Source organism: Neofelis nebulosa, chromosome 2 (genome assembly GCF_028018385.1).
Source record: "Neofelis nebulosa isolate mNeoNeb1 chromosome 2, mNeoNeb1.pri, whole genome shotgun sequence".
Taxonomy (NCBI): domain Eukaryota; kingdom Metazoa; phylum Chordata; class Mammalia; order Carnivora; family Felidae; genus Neofelis; species Neofelis nebulosa.
In genome coordinates, this window is record NC_080783.1 from 82952979 (window position 1) to 82970933 (window position 17955).

Sequence of the window (17955 nt, forward strand, 5' to 3'; positions counted from 1 at the left end):
AAGAAGGCAAGGTGGTATAGAGTACCGTTTTGAACTTGAAAATGTGCTTGGGCCATGGAACCTGAGGTTCTAGACAAGAGGAGGCTTATAGGCTGTGGGAAGACAAAATAGGAAGTAAACTAATGGAGTTCTGTTTTGGATCTTTCCTCTCATTGCCTTGAGACAAAAACTGACTGTTCCCATATCTGCAGGGGCTCAGACTACTATAGAAATGCCTTCAGGAGTAAACTGAGTACTTATAAACAGCTGAGAAAACATGAGGGGACATTGGGCAGTCATGTCCCTATTCTTTTGTACCAAATCAGAGAGTTGGTGAAAAACAATCATCAGTTTTAGTTGCTGCTTCTTTCTGGTGGGATGGGGGAATGAGGGGAAATGTTGAAGTACAGACTTCAGGTATCACTTTGTTGATTTGATAAATTATTAATTGTGATTATATTGGTGGCTTGGGGCTTTCCTACCTACCTCCCATCCTCTGAGCTCACCGAGAATGACATGGACTGAGTGCTGGCCTCTCCCTATATGTAATGCCAGATACAATAGTCAATCCAGAGGGAAATGGTCCTACAAGACCAAATAACAAGACATTGCAAGGAGCACAACTATTTCCAAAGAAAATAAAATTGGCATAAAGATTCTAAGAAAAGCTACAATGTTAGATCTAGTGGCCCATGATTTAAAAATAGCCTAATAAACATCCCAAAAGACATAAAGGAACATATTAGCAATATGTAACAAGAATAAGAAAACAAAGAAGCAAGCAGAACTATGAGGTACGAAAACTATAAAATCTGAAACAGATTTCATAAAAAGTAGAATTAAAATAACAAATGAATTAATGAATTTGAAGACAAGTTTCAGGAAATCTTCAATGCTAAGGAAAAACAAGGAAATAGAAATATAAAAGAAAGACAAAGGGCTTGTCACTACTATCTGAATAACAGAGATGTGGAGAAAAAAATTAGAAATGATGAAGGTAACAAGACAAGAGACCATGGATTTTCAAAGTATTAAAGGAAACATAAAATCTAGAGTTGGATATATAGCTATGTAGTCATTAAAATATGAGGTTATGATAATATGTTTTCAAGTATATAAGGCCTCATAAAACAGTTGTTGATTAAATACTCAAATAGAAAGAGAAGCAGGGTGCCTGGATGGCTTAGTCAGTTAGGCGTCCAACTTCAGCTTGGGTCATAGTCTCAGTGTTCCTGAGTTCTAGCCCTGCATCAGCTCTCTGCTGTCAGCACAGAGCCTGCTTCAGATCCTTTGTCCACCTTTCTCACACATTCTCTCTCTTTCTCAAAAATAAAAATAAAAATAAAAATAAAAAAAAGAGAAATGAAGAATGTCTTTAAAAGATGTATAAAGTAATCAATAAGAGAAAGGATTAAAAATCATACAATCATTTCAATAGATGCAGAAAAAGAATTGGACAAAGTACAACCATTCATGACAAAAACTCTCCACAAAGCACGTTTAGAGGGAACATAGCTCAACATAATAAAGGCCATACATGAAAAACCCACAGCTAACATCATACTCAATGGCAAAAAAAATGGAGAGCTTTTCCCCTAAGCTCAGGAACAAGACAAGGATGTCCACTCTTATCACTTTTATTCAATATAGTACTGGAAGTTCTAGCCACAGGAATCAGAAAACACAAAAAAAATAAAAGGCATCCAAATTGGTAAGGAAGAAGTAGAACTTTCACTATTTGCAGATGACATGACATTATATATAGAAAAACTACTAGAACTGATAAGTGAATTCAGTAAGGTCACAGGATACAAAATCAACATACAGAAATCCATTGCATTTCTGTACACTAATAATGAAGCAGTAAAAAGAGAAATTAAGAAAACAATCTCATATATAATTACATCAAAAAATAAAAACCCAAGAATAATACTTAACCAAGTAGGTGAAAAAATCTGTTCTCTGAGAACTATAAAATATTGATGAAAGAAACTGAAGATGACACAAGCAAATGGAAAGATATTCAATGCTAATGGATCAGAAGGACAAAACTGTTAAATATGTATACTACCGAAAGCAACCTACAGATTTAATGCAACCCCTATCAAAATACCAACAGCATTTCTCACAGAACTAGAACAAACAATCCTAAATTTGTATGGAAGCACCAAAGACCCCAAATAGCCAAAGCAACTTTGAAAAAGAACAAAACTGGGGGCGCCTGGGTGGCTCAGTCGGTTAAGTGTCCAACTTCGGCTCAGGTCATGATCTCATGGTTTGTGGGTTTGAGCCCCGCGTCAAGATCTGTGGTGACAGCTCAGAGCCTGGAGCCTGCTTCAGATTCTGTGTCTCCCTCTCTCTCTGCTTCTCCCCAGCTCATGCTCTGTCTCTCTCTCTCTCTCTCTCAAAAATAAATAAACATTAGGGGCGCCTGGGTGGCGCAGTCGGTTAAGCGTCCGACTTCAGCCAGGTCACGATCTCGCGGTCCGTGAGTTCGAGCCCCGCGTCAGGCTCTGGGCCGATGGCTCGGAGCCTGGAGCCTGTTTCCGATTCTGTGTCTCCCTCTCTCTCTGCCCCTCCCCCGTTCATGCTCTGTCTCTCTCTGTCCCAAAAATAAATAAAAAAAATGTTGAAAAAAAAAAAATAAATAAATAAATAAACATTAAAAAAATTTTTTTTAAGAAAAAGAACAAAACTGGAGGAATCACAATGCTAGATTTCAAGATATACCACAAAGCTGTAGTAATCAACACAGTGTACTGGCACCAAAACAGACACATAGATCAATGGAACAGAATAGAGAACCCAGAAATAAAAACAATTATATGGTCAATTAATCTTAGGCAAAGGAGGCAAGAATATGAAATGGGAAAAAGAAGTTCTTCAACAAATAGTGTTGGGAAACTGGACAGCTATGTGCAAAAGAATAAGACTGGACCAATTTCGTACACCATACACAAAAATAAACTCAAAATGGATTAAACACCTATATGTGATACCTGAAACTACAAAAGTCCTACAAGAGAGGACAGACAGTAATTTCTCTGACATTGGTCATAGCAACATTTTTCTAGATATGTCTCCTATGGCAAGGGTAACAAAAGCAAAAATACGGTATTGCAACTGTATCAAAATAAAAAGCTTCTGCACAGTGAAGGAAACAATCAACAAAAGAAAAAGGTAGCCTACTGAATGGAAGAAGATATTTGCATATGACATATCCAATAAAGAATTAGTATCTAAAATATATAAGGAACTGATACAACTCAACACCCAAAAAACAAATAATCCAATTGAAAAATGGGCATAACATGATCAGACATATCTCCCAAGAAGACATATAGATGGCCAACAGACACAGGAAAAGATATTCAACATCTCTAAACATCAGGGAAATGCAAACCAAAACTATAATGAGATATCACCCCACACTTGTCGTGATGGCTAAAATTAAAAAAACAAGAAACAACAAGTGTTGGTGAGGATATGGAAAAAAAGGAATACTTTTGCACTGTTGGTGGAAATGCAAACTGGGGTGCAGCCTCTGTGGGAAACAGTATGAAGATCCCTTAAAAAATTAAAAATAGAATTATATACCATATCATCCAGTAATTCCACTACTGGGTATTTAGCCTAAGAATATGAAAACACTAATTTGAAAAAACATATGCACTCCTATGCTTAATGCAGCATTATTTACAATAGCTAAGATATGGAAGCAGCCCAAGTGTCTATCGATAGGTTAATGGATAAAGAAAATATGGTGGATAAACACAATAGAATATTATTCAATCATAAAAAAGAATGAAGTCTGGGCATTTGCAACAACATAGATGGATCTAAAGAGTATAATGCTAACTGCAGTAAGTCAGTCACAGACAAATACCATATGATTTCACTCATATGTGCAATTTTAAGAAACAAATAAAAAAAGAAAGAAACCAAAAAACAGATTCTTAAGTATAGAGAACAAACTGATGGTTACCAGATGGGGAGGTAGGTGGGGTGGATGGGTGAAACAGGCGAAGGGTACCCTTATTATTATTATTGTATTTAAGAGTACACTTATTGTGATGGGCACTGAGTAATGTACAGAATTGCTGAATTACTATATTGTACACATGAAAACAATATAACACTGTATGTTAACCGTACTGGAATTAAAATTAAAAAAAATTTAAAGGGAAAAAGAGAAAAAAGAACACTACACTTATTAAAAAGATGATGTACAAAGTAATGCTGATAGAGTACCTTGGTAAAGTTTGTTGTCTTTAAAAATAGCAGCAAAGAAAAAGAGAAAAATTGACTGCAATATTTTGTTGTTTAAAGTACATAGTAGCAACATGATGGAGTTGGGGAAGGTGAGAGAGACAACAGGATGTCAGAATGTACAAGAATCTTTTTTAGGGAAGATATATAAATACTACACTTTTAAGTAAGAAAAAATTAAAAAGATACACAAAGTGTGTGGAAAAAAACTGAAATAAGATGGTAGAAACACTTAAATGTATCAAAAATTATGATAACTATTATATTTTTATTGAAAGTTTGTTTTGTTGTTAGTGGGTATATGAAATTCTTGCTTATAATCTCTACTTCTTCCTTTTGTAAGTAGAAATAACTTTAATTTTTCTTTTAATAATACACGGTTATTATGAAGTTTCAAATTCTGGGGATAAAGCGAGTATCTTCTAGAGTTAACTACCATTTCGTACATACTATAAAGGACATTAGACCAGATGACTGCTGATTTTTTCCCAACACATGCCTACCCTGAACTTATATACCTCACATATTTTTTTGGCAGAATATTTACCATTTATATAACCTTGACACATGTAACCAGAGTATGGCAACAACTTTAGTAGGGGATAGAAGGAACTCAATTCAGGGTATCACTAACCAAACTTTCTGTTTGTGGTAGAGTAGAAAACTAATGGACAATAGGATTAATTTAGGTATGTGGCAAGACTGGGCAGATCAGAGCCCATTGGTCAGGGTTAAAAACTGAAGCTCTAATCAGTTCAAAAGGGGGGTGACTATTATCATATGGCTCAGTTAGATGTGGAGACTGAGGCTGTCTAGGTGTATCCTACGAAAGTGAGTCTGGACTATGTCTGCAGGTGGGGAGACCGTCAGGTGTCATCAGTACCTTGGGAAAAGACTGGAAGAAGGGAGGAAAAAACTTGAATAGATCAAAAAGTATTTAAAGACATAAATAGCATTCATAGAAGTCTCACAAAAATCCTCAGAACCAGATAGGTTTTTTTTAAAGATTTTATTTTTAAGTAATCTCTACACTCAACATGGGGCTCAAACTCATAACCCCAAGTTCAAAAGTTGCATGCTCTACCAATGAAGCCAGCCAGGCACTCCATGAGTTTTAACATGAGTTAAACATTATGAGTTTTAACAAACGTTAAAGAAACAGCAAATTCATATCTTGTAAAGTTGTTCCAAAAAATAGAAAAAGAGTAAAAGCTGTCCATCTTATTTTATTAGGCTGGTGTCATCTTAATTGTAAAGTCAGACAAGGAAAATAAAGAGAAAACAATTACAGCACATTTCATTTAGGAATATAGATCCTAAAATCCTAAATAAAATATTTTCTAACCAGATAAAATAACATTAAAGATAAAACACCATGATCACTAGAAACACAGGGATGGTTTCACATTAGAAATTCTATTCATATAATTCACAACGTTAATATACCAAAGGATAAATGTCATGTGATTGTTTCGAAGATGCATAAAAAGCATTTTATAGGGTTCAATAGCTATTTATGCATACGAAGCTAGAAATAGAAGAACTTTCATAATTTAGTAAAGGTTGTATGTTAAAAACCTTCAGTAAGCATTATACGTCAGTGAGAAGTGAGAAAGTAGATGCATCCTCTTTAAGACTGGGCATAAGATAAGGATGCCCACTGTCACTACTACTGTTTAGTTCCAGAGGAATTGATCAAAGGTATTAGAAAGAAGAAAAAAGTAAAAGTATGAGGATGGGAAGGGTAGAGAGAAAACTATCACTTTTGGAATTGATAAATGATCATTTTTCTAGACAACAGAACAATCTATTAAGAATAAGAGAGTTCAGTAACGTTGTTAGAACTTGTATCAATTTTCAAAAAATCAGTAGCATTTCTGTACACAAATGATATACATCCAGAAAATATTTTAATCAAGTTTTAAAATATTGATGTTTACTCAAAGAATATCAAGCACAAGATTAAAAAGTTGAAAAAAATGGGATGCAGATATTTTTTAATATTTAAAACTAATAGGAAATGAATACCTAGAATACCTATGACAAACTCTTAAAGAACATTAGTCAAAAGAACCCATATGAAAAATAAAGAGTATGAACAAACAATTTCAAAAAAGGGAAGCCAAAAGGCCAATAAAAATATGAAGCAGTACTCAAACTCATTATTGATAAGAGGAATTAAAATTAAAATAATAAGCTATAAAATTATGCACATTAGACTGAAAATATTAGCAAGCTAGATAATGTCAAGGTTGGCAGGACTGACTGAGGTTACTGCTGGTGAAAGTGTGGACCAAAGTATTTTATTTGGTAGAGCAACTGGCAGAACTTGGTCAAGTTAAGTATAAACATGTATCCTATTACCCAGCAATTGTGCTCCTGCGTATATATCCCAAAGAAATCCTTGCAAAGTCCACGATAAAGCAAGTGTGATAATGTTCATTATAGCAGTGTTTGTTGTGACAAGTCTGGATGGCAATCACTGGGAAATACAAGTAGTTAAAACATGGTAGCTACAAACGATGGAATACTATGCAGCAGTTAGAAGCGATGTGAACATGACAATATAAGTAAATGATAAACACTTAAAGTTAATTAAAATAAAATAGTAGGGAAAAAATGAAATACATAGCACAATACCATTTACGCATAATAAAATTTCATACACATAAAATGGGGCAGGGGGCAGGGTAGAGATATAATTAACCCAAGCCCAACCATGAGATAACTGCTGAAGCTGAGAGATGGGCCCATGAAGATTCATAACATATTCTCTTTTCTTTTTTTTTAAATTTATTTTAAATTTTCTATTTAAAATATTTAAAAATACATGTATATAAAAACAATGCATTATGAAAATACATATAAACAAAAGAGAATGGTGCAGTAGTTATTATAATGACTGTCAGAATGGTTTCCTATGGGTCAAGGTCAGAAGCATGGGACTAGAAATGAAAATAAAAGAATATGTATAAACAAATAAAATAAGTGCTTTGCACGGACCAATGATGACAGCGTGCAATGAACTGAGGAGCATGTTTAGCTCTATTCTTATGCAAAAGTTCCTTAAAAAAAAAAAAAAGACTGTGGAGATGGAGGAACTATAAAAATAATTGTCTAATTATTATAATTCAGAAAACAATTGAATAGCTGTTCCAAGGAACCAACTCACCATATGTTAACTATAGAAATGAATTAGAAGTAAGTAATGGCATTTATATTTTCAAGATAAGTCATTTCTGATAATAATATTCATCACAAAAAACTAGCAAAATCAATAAGCTGCTACCCACAAATTAAGGGGAAAAAATAGACTCTAAAGTAGTTGCACTCTAAAAGAATAAAGAAAAACAGAACAAAGGGAAAAAATTTCCACAGCAGAGGCTGTAAACTGTTTTATTTTGTTCACACATTTGGCAAAGGAGATATTTTCACAGGCAAAATTTTGTGCTGATATTTAAAAATTAGGACTTTTCAAAATCCATATTTATTTCTTCTGAAGATACAATAAAATTAGATTTTACAGTCTCTTATTTCCACTTAGAGAGGATTCTAGAGCTGAACAAAAATGTCCCATTTACTGGTCACATAGTCTCTAAGGTTACATGGTAACTGCCTGGCATGAAACATTATTTAAAATACTTTTTTCTTTTTTAACATTTTGTGCTCCTCATATCTCACTGAAAAATGTACCAAAATATATACAGAAATATACTTAATAATGTGAACATGCAAGCAGTCATGGGAGGCATGGACAGAACATGCTAACTGAAAGGATATGGTAGGTAAAGAAAAATCTTTGGGGACTCAAGAAATAGTGAAAAGAGATTTGGTATTCAGAGGTAAAACTCTGAGTATTTGAAAGTATGACAGTTTTTTGGAGTGGTTAAAGAACATGTTCCTAATGTAGTTAAAGAACTGATTAATGAATATGGTATTCAGAAGAAAGTGCAGTGAATAGTAGTTTTTGTTTAATCTTCCAAATTAAACACTACTGAGTTGAGCCCACAGATTTAATGGAAGCTACTTCATTTCTTCTCCATTCTTCTTAATTGGTTTGCACACTTCCATAATAATATATCAATTTTATCCACTTCCTATTATAAATGACATATGACACTTCCTGTCATGATAGTGTTAGGGCATAACACCTTGTGTCTGAATATGAATGAATATGGTTTTGAAGTCGCTTAGATAGGGCTAGTGATAAAACAAGTTTAGCAAGTCAAAGTACAGTCTGAAACCCTAACCATTTAAATGAGATGATTTATGAGGTTGTATCTATTACTTACCTTGAGTATCTATATTTTAAAGATCTTGTCTGTAAACCATATAACCTTCAATATCTACTTCCCATATGCAGAAACTGGCATCCTCAATAAGCATCTAAAAAAGAAACAAAAGAAAATATCATGAATTTGTGGTTATAAATATTGTTTATTTTAAACATATAAGCGGATGTAAAAATTATTCTTTATGATTTTATTAAGTTTGGACAAGGGGAGGCATATCTCATAGAACATATTTTATATAAATAAACACCAGTAATAATGAGATTTTTCCATTTAGAAGAATCAGAAAGTTTTGTGGAACATATATTTTGATTCATGCCAGAAAATTTAGTGCTTTCCATTGTCCTAATTTTATCTGGCTACCAAGTTTCTATGAGCATTTTTAAGAAATATAATTTTAAATACATTGATTCTGAGGTTCTACATGAACATAGCCCTACCCCAGGAAATATTTTCCTTGCTCAAATGGATCACAAAAATATATTCTTGATTATATCTGAGTTGCTTATAAATGCCAAAATCAAAGAGATCAACTAGTTAAATATCATCCTCATAAAAAAGGTCAATATTACTTAAACTGCCCAATCAGTACTTTATAAACACCAACCTAAGGAAGCTTTCAGAGATCTTTTAAGAGAAATTGCCACTAATTGAGAATTAGGATTATCTAAACAAAATGTTCTTTCCTAAAAGAATATGATTTTGGAATGAAACTGGACCACTTTCTTACATGATACACAAAAATAAATTCAGAATGGATGAAAGACCTGAATTTGAGACAGGAAACCATCAAATCCTAGAGAACATAGGCAGAAACCTCTTTGACTTTAGCCATAGCAACTTCTTACCAGAAATGTCTTCAGAGGCAAGGGACACAAAAGCAAAAATGAACTATTGGAACTTCATCAAGATAAAAAACTCAGGGAGACTGGTGGCTCAGGGGCTGAGCATCTGACTCTTGATTTTGGTTCAGGTCATGATCTCACAATTCGTGAGATCAAGCCCCACACTGAGCTGCCAGCATAGAGCCTGCTTGGGATTCTCTCTCTCTGGCCCTCTCCCATCCTCTCTCTCTCTTTCTCTTTCTCAAAAATAAATAAACATTTTTTTAAGAAGATAAAAAGCTTCTGCACAGTGAAGGAAACAATCAGTAAAACTAAAAGGCAGCCTACAGAATGGAAGATATTTCCAAATGACATATCTGATAAAGGGTTAGTATCCAAAATGTATAAAGAACTTATTAAACTAAACACTCACAAAACAAATAATCCAGCGAAGAAATGGGCAGAGGACATGAATCAATACTTTTGAAGACATCCATATGGCTAACAGACAAATGAACAGGTGATCAACATCACTCATCCCCAGGGAAATACAAATCAAAACCACAATGAGATACCACCTCACACTAGTCAGAATGGCTAAAATTAACATCACAAGAAACAGATGTTGGTGAGGATATGGAGAAAGGGGAACCTTCTTGCACTGTTGGTGGGAATGCAAACTGGAGCAGCCAGTCTGGAAAACAGTATGGAGTTTCCTCAAAAAGTTAAAAATAAAACTACCTACAATCCAGCAAATGCACTACTAGATATTTATCCAAAAGATACAAAAATACAGATTCACTGGGGTACATTTACCCCGATGTTTATAGCAGCATTATCAACAATAGCCAAGATATGGAAAGAACCAAATGCCTATCGACTGACGAATGGATAAAGAAGATGTGGTATATGGGGCATCTGAGCGGTCAGTTGATTATCCAACTTTGGCTCAGGTCATGATCTCAAGGTTCATGGGTTCAAACCCTGCATTGGGCTTGCTGCTGTCAGCCTGTCAACACAAAGCCTGCCTCGGATCCTCTGTACCCCTTTCTCTCTACACCTCCCTGGCTCATGCTGTCTCTCAAAAAATAAATGCAACATAGGAAAAGAGATGCGTTACATATGTATGTAATGGAATATTACTCAGCCATCAAAAGGAATGAAATCCTGCCATTTGCAATGAAGAGTCTGAGCTACAGTGTACTAAGCTAAGTGAAATAAGTCAGGCAGAGAAAGACAAATACCATATGATTTCACTCATGTGGAATTTAAGAAATAAAACAGATGAACATGTAAGAAGAGGGGGAGAAAGAGAGGGAAACAAACTATAAGAGACTTTATGATAGAGAACAAAATAAGGGTTGATGGAAGGATGTGGCAGGGAGATGGGCTAAATGGATGATGGGTATTAAGGAGGGAACTTGTTGTGTTGAGCACTGGGTGTTATATGTTAGTGATGAAATTAAATTCTACTCCTGAAAACAGTATTACACTATATGTTAAGTAACTAGAATTTAAATAAAAATTTGAAAAGAAAAAAAATAAGTCTTGAGAATATAATGTACAGCACAGAGAATGTAGTCAATAATATTGTATTAACTTTGTATGGTAACAGATAGTAGCTAGACGTATTGTAGTGGTTGCAATGTATACAAATGTGGAATGTCTATGTTGTACACATGAAACTAATGAATAATATGTCAATTATACTTAAATAAAATATGGCCACACATAAACACACACAGAAGAATTTTATTCTCTCTTTGATTTTTTTAAAAAACAAGCCTAAGACAAGCAGTTAGGGAAACAAGGATTTGAAGGATATAATGCCATACGAATATGTGATTTTGAGTATTATGGATTCCCAAGCCAAACATAGATAGTTTTTGGATTCAATTACATGATCCTTTTGCTCATTGCTGTAGATCTCTCATTAGAGTAGTTTCTTAGTTACAGCTGCACATTAAAAATACTTGGAGGGGGGTGGGTGCTTGGGTGGCTTAGTCGGTTGAACATCTGACTTTGGCTCGGGTCATGGTCTCAGGTCATGATTTCAGGGCTCGTGAGTTTGAGCCCCATGTTGGGCTCTGTGCTGACAGTTCAGAGCCTGAAGCCTTCTTCAGATTCTGTATCTCCCTCTCTATCCACCCCTCCCCCACTTGTGCTCTGTCTTTCTCTCTCAAAAATAAACATTAAAAAATATTTGGGACACTTTTACCTATACTGAGACGTGGTATATTTCTTAGATATTCTTATTTAACTGGTATGGTGTGGTTCTGGGGCCTAGGGTTTTTGTTTGTTTGTTTGTTTGTTTGTTTGTTTGTTTGTTTGTTTTTAAGTATTAAGAAGGAGAGGCACCTGGGTGGCTCAGTCAGTTGAGCAATGGACTCTTGGTTTTGGCTCAGGTCATAATCTCATGGTTTGTGGGTTCGAGCCCTGTGCTGGGCTCTGTATTCTCTCTCTCTTTCTCAAAATTAAAAAAAAAAAAATTAAAAAGCATTAAGGAAGGGTATCAGTCCTTCCGTGAGTGGGAGGGGGCAAAAGAGAGAGTGAGACACTGAATCAGGGTCCAGGCTCTGAGCTATCAGCACAGAGTCCAACATGGGGCTCAAACTCATGAACTGTGAGATCAGGAGCCAAAGTCTGATGCTTAACCAACTGAATTGCCCAGGCACCCTCTAAGATTATATTTCTAATCTTAAAAGATAATCCTGAGGCATCCTGGATAAGAAATAACTTTAAAATATAAATAGGACTTTAGCAATAAATCAATGTAGATAAGCTAAAATAATGTTTATGGATAATGTATTTTGTAAGCTCTGCTATCCTCCTAACCTAAGTCAACTGTGTAGGAAATCAACAAAATACTATGGCAAAAAAGAGAAAACTAAATTATATTCTATAATGACAATTTAACCTCAAACTACATAAATAATTACAAACATGCCCACAATGTCTCAGAATTAAAAATGTTTTGGCCTTAACTTAGCAGTGGGGAGTAAGCTCTTCTACTATCATTTGCTCTAAGTGCAAAGCAACAAATTCTCAAAGAAAAAGTCTTGAGTCATTTCCTTCAACACACACACTAACATAGCTTACTAAAAATAAGATGAAATAGGCTGTTAACATTTTAGTCTTGAAAATTCTTTTAAAACAAGTCCAGAAATACTTTGTAATAAAAATAATATATTCATATGCACATACTCTGTAGATTCTTTCTGAAAAAGAAAAGTCTAATAAACAGAGGTGAATATCCAGGTCTGTGCTATACATAATAAGGATGATGATCTCAGTAACTGCTAAACCTTTAAAGAAAATTATAATTATTTTCACTTATCTACCTAGTATGGAGGTGCTCCTAATAAAGTATTCTTTCTACATACATGTGCTGCTAACTACTTCAGGTTTTCCTATTAAGTTCACATCAATCTTCAGTTTAGGACTAAAGTTGATTCTTTTCCCAGAACTAGTTCTGCTTAATAGCTAGTAAACAGTCATAGACTTCCTAAATGTCTTCACAAACACAGAGCCACCTCTCAAATCTGCAGGATCGGATGCAAGTTTGCCTCTGGTTTATAGCTATGCAATGAAATTCCAATGTCTTTTGGCAAGACTCATGATCTTTTACTATTTGACCCCAGATGCCTTTTGCTGTTTATCTCTCATCTCTTCATCAACCAAAACTTGGCTCAAATACTGCTTCCTCCTTGAAGGAAATTTCCATCAACCAGACACTAAAAGCTTTCTTTCTTTTCTGACTTCCAACACTAATTATTGCCAAGTTACTTAGGTAATTAATCAGGTACTCACTTATGGTCCTTTATCTTTATCTTTTATTTTTAAGATTTGGCATGTTTGCTTTATTCCCTCAACTAAATTATAATTTCCCAGCAAGCCCTAGCTTGAAAGCATTTAATAAATATGCGATGATTTTATTTATTGGTCTTCCCATTAACTGAGCATAGCATTTTACAGTGATTGAGTGAAGCACCCAGCTTTTCTCTTTAGTATACTTTACAACCATGAATGATTTAAACATTGTAATTTCCCTAAGCTGCAAGAACTTGCCCATCTCTTTTGAGGTTACTGCACCTTACTCTCTTAATGTCTCACGATGTAGGTAATTATAGCAACTGAGAGTAATGGCATAATAATTGCTGTTAATAATAACAACTGAATCAACAAAAATGAACATTATTTTTTTAATATTTGAAGGGATACATACATCCTGATGCTTATAGCAGAGCTATCAACAATAGCCAAATTATTATGGAAAGAGCCCAAATGTCCACTGACTGATGAATGGATAAAGAAGATGTGGTGTGTAATGTATATATATGTATATATATGTATACATATATGTATATGTATGTATGTGTATATGTATATATGTATATGTGTATATACATATATATATACATATACACATACATATACATATATACATATACATACACACAATGGAATATTACACATCAAAATGAATGAAATCTTGCCATTTGCAATGATGTGGAAGGAGCTAGAAGGTATTATTCTAAGTGACACAAGTCAGTCAGAGAAAGACAAAATATCATATGATTTCACTCATATGTGGAATTTAAGAAACAAAACAGATGAACATAGTGGAAGGGGGGAAAAAGAGAGGGAGGCAAACCATAAGAGACTCCTAAATATAGAGAACAAACAGGGTTGATGGATGGGAGGTGGGCATAGGATGGGCTAAATGGGTGGTGAGTATTGAGGAGGGCACTTGTTGGGATGATCACTGGGTGCTGTAAGTGATGAATCACAAAATTCTATCCTGAAAGCAGTATAACACTGTGTGTTAACTAGAATTTAAATAAAAACTTAAAAAAAGAACATTTAAAAAGTAAATTAAATTCTATTTAAATACATGTAACACAGAAGTCCTAGGGAACATGGTTTAGTATTTCCTTAGAAAAACTACATACTTCAATAAGAACCAATAACTCTATAAATAGCACAATACTCTATATATCACAAAAGAATTCAATGTATACAGATTACTCTTTAAAGACCAAAAATACAAACTTATAGATAATAAACAATAAATGTGTCCAAGATTTTTAAAGTTGCTAACACTTCTTCCTTGCTTTGAAATACAGTAATGAGAGCTAGCATTTATTGATTTCTAAATTCTAACCATCATTAATTAATTTAATCTTTACAACAATCCTAAGAAGTACTATTATCATCTATATTGTACAGATAGGGAAATTGAGGAACAGAGAAATTAACTTGTTGAAGCTTTCACAGTTAATAACTGTCAGAGCTAGATTTCAAACTCATGCAGTCTACAATTATCTACAGTATTTCTTAAAGGCACTATCCATTAAACTAAAATCTCCAGTAGTTCCGGAAGCCTTACTTAATGTATCTGTATATAAATTTCTGCCTTATACCCTCCCCCCTTTTCCAAGGTTTTTGAGATTTCCCACTCAAAGGAGAATGCCACGGGGTCCACTTCAACTCTTCTTCTCACAAAAAGATGATTTCAAAGTCTTCATTTAGTGTTACATACTTTCTATTTCTGTACAATTTACAGAATAAAATCTGTAAAATTTACATAATAAAGCATAATAAATACTAAAGGTTTATGTTAAAAACCCTGTCTTGATTTGAATGTGATGTTCTATGAGTCTAAAGACATTAAGATCCATTAAGTATGGTTCGATAATGGGATATCATATTCATGGATTTAACTCCTTAGAAATTTTTTAATGAAAAACTATACTTCTTAAAATATTACTGCACTCCCAAATTTGAAATATGGCAGTTTTTACAGGAAGAAAACATGCTTTCCACTTCCCTGAGCTATGGAACTATATCAAAACCTAAACTTTTATAGGTGGTTTCTCTCATAGTATTAGCAGTATACAATACTGTAGACCTCAAGATCCCATTTATTCTAACAGGTGACTTAAAAATAATTCTAATTTAGGGGTACCTGGTGGCTAAATCAGTTAAGCGTCCAACTCTTGATTTCAGCTCAGGTCATGATCTCATGGTTCATGAGTTCGAGCCCTACATCAAGCTCTGCACAGGCAGTGCAAAACCTTCTTGGGATTCTCTCCTTCTCTCTCTCTGCCTGTCCCTCATGTGCTCTCTCTCTCTCCTTCTTTCTAAAAATAAATAAATAAACTTAAAAAAATTCTAGTTCACAAATTTCATATGTGGCTGAATGGAAACAGATCATAGCAAAAAATTATGGAATAAAATAAAACTTCACAAAGTATTTTATTTCAATAAAAAACAAACATTAAAGTAATTAAAAATATTTTTAAGCCATGTCTGCTTTTTTTTGTTTCCATATTTCTTCAGTATAACAAGAGTTCTAATCATGCAATCAATGGAAGATTTGTTTTCTCAACTGTTTGTCATAGAGCATAATCTTAGCCTGAGCATATTTAAGCATTGCTTAGTACCAGTTAAGTCCATTATTAGGTTTATTCCTGATCACGTATTTAGTGGACCTTGCATAACTTTGATTGATGGTTTTAACACAACCATTCTATTTTTAAGTCAACAACATAAAAGACTCTTACTGGATACACCCCAGTCAGTGTCAAAACAAATAACCATAGGTAATTTGAAATCCTGTCCATTAAATTAGGCCTTGCCTTTAGCCCTCTTGCAACTTGCCCAGATGACCTGGCTTCAGTTAAGAAACTATATTTAGAGTCCAACATAACTGAAGTTCTTTCTATAAAAGTTGATAATAACCAGGCTATCCAAGGTATAAGAGTAAGTAGCATTTCTTTTTCATCAGAGAAAGAAAAGAAACAATCTTTGTTTCTTCCTTTTTTTTTTTTTTTTGCCCCACCAGCATTCTCTAAAATTGTCCATCTGACCTAGACAAGGTATCTCTTCCACTGGAATAAATTATCAATTTGGTTCTGACAGACCACCTTAATAACATCTATTATTTGGGAAATACCAATTAGTGATTTTTGGGTACACTAACATGCCAAACACTTTAAGAGCTGACCTTTTTGGATAGAAAGAATTAAGTACAACATTTTGGCAAATATAGTACCAAGAACATGCATATAAATATTCTGGCAATAACAAATTCATTATGCTGGTTATCCTATTGGGTTGGTTGATAGACAATTAATGAGCTAATAGGGCTGGGACCTAGAAAATGGGTTAGCAACCCATTTATTACTCTAATTCTATGTAGCTTCTCCCAACCTCAAAAATAAGGTACTTGAAAACCACTATGGATCTCTCAACTTAAGGCTGAGAAAATAAGTATGTTCTAGAGAAAAACAAATGGGGTTTGGTGATTAAAATAATGTAAATATGAAGGTCTATGTTAATAGGTTTATATTCAATAAAACAAAAACATTTTAAAAAATCATTCCACTTATTCTTTCATGCACCAGAACTTTTCAAGGATTTCCTCTATGGCAGTGTTACAGAAATAAATTACAAAGCTATTCCATATACATTTATTATATTTTATAAAGCTATTTTACTTTTGGAAATAATAAATACACTAATGACCTTGCTCTCTGCCTTGCTCTAAATGCTGGTAATGTTAAAAGTTTATGTCTAGGATGATACTGATGTTATATATCTTCTCAGGTTCTGCCTTTTGCCTCTCTGACTCCTGACTCAGTAGTCTCTATGAGACATTTCTAGCAATATATCCCTGTTATTTTTTTCACAGCATCTTTAGAAATCACTACCACTGACATCACTTCCATTTTCTTTTTAAAAACCTCATGTTCCTCTTTTTCTCATTATCATGATTAACAGCAGTTGCCCACCTTTCCAGAATGCTGGAAATAAAATATTTTTAATGCTAAAAAGTTCTACAGAGGAAACAAAAAAGAGAGAAAAAAGCAACAGTGATAACTCCTGTTGATTTCTTTGTTCAGGATTATGCTAAAAGTGTACAGGCATACACCTCTGAGATATTGTGGGTTTGGTTCCAGATCACCACAATAAAACAAATATTACAATAAAATGTCAAATGAACTTTTTGCTTCCCCACTGCATGTAAATGTTATGCTTACACTATACTGTAGTCTATTCAGCGTGCAATAGCATGATGTCTAAACAATGTATATACCTTAATTAAAAAAATACTTTATTGCTAAAAAATGCTATCGTCTGAGCTTTCAGAGAGTCATAATCACTAATCACCATAACAAATTAATAATAATGAAAAACTTTGAAATACTGTAAGAATAACCAAAATGTGATACAAAGACACAAAGTGACTACTGTTAGAAAAATGGCGCCAAAAGACTTGCCCAAAGGAGGGTGGCCACCAACCTTCAAAGTGTAAAAAAATGTAGTATCTGCGAAGCACAATAAAACGAGGTAAGGTGGTAGATGGAATTACGGACAAGAGATGGGGATATCAAAGGGGGAATTTTAACATCAGAGGGTATGCTTAAATTCCTTCTGAAACATGGTAACCTTGATTCCAACTTCATGATTCTATGAATCTATGATTAAAAATCACAAGAAATTTTATGAGCAAACAAGAGAATGCTTTGAAAAAAAAAAAAAAGCGTTCCTAAGTCAAATACCAAAGTTGCACTGCCCCCTTTTGG

The 17955-nt window shown here is 34.0% G+C and overlaps 1 protein-coding gene across 5 annotated transcripts in view; it reads right to left on the reverse strand.

The window, feature by feature from the left end:
• Positions 1-17955, reverse strand: part of MBD5 (methyl-CpG binding domain protein 5) — a 445040-nt gene that overhangs the window by 263893 nt on the left and 163192 nt on the right. For all 5 annotated transcript variants that reach the window (XM_058715348.1, XM_058715350.1, XM_058715346.1 and 2 more), the window contains one exon: positions 8541-8634. The gene's annotated coding sequence lies outside the window, so the exon portion shown is untranslated. The remainder of the gene's footprint in view (positions 1-8540; positions 8635-17955) is intronic.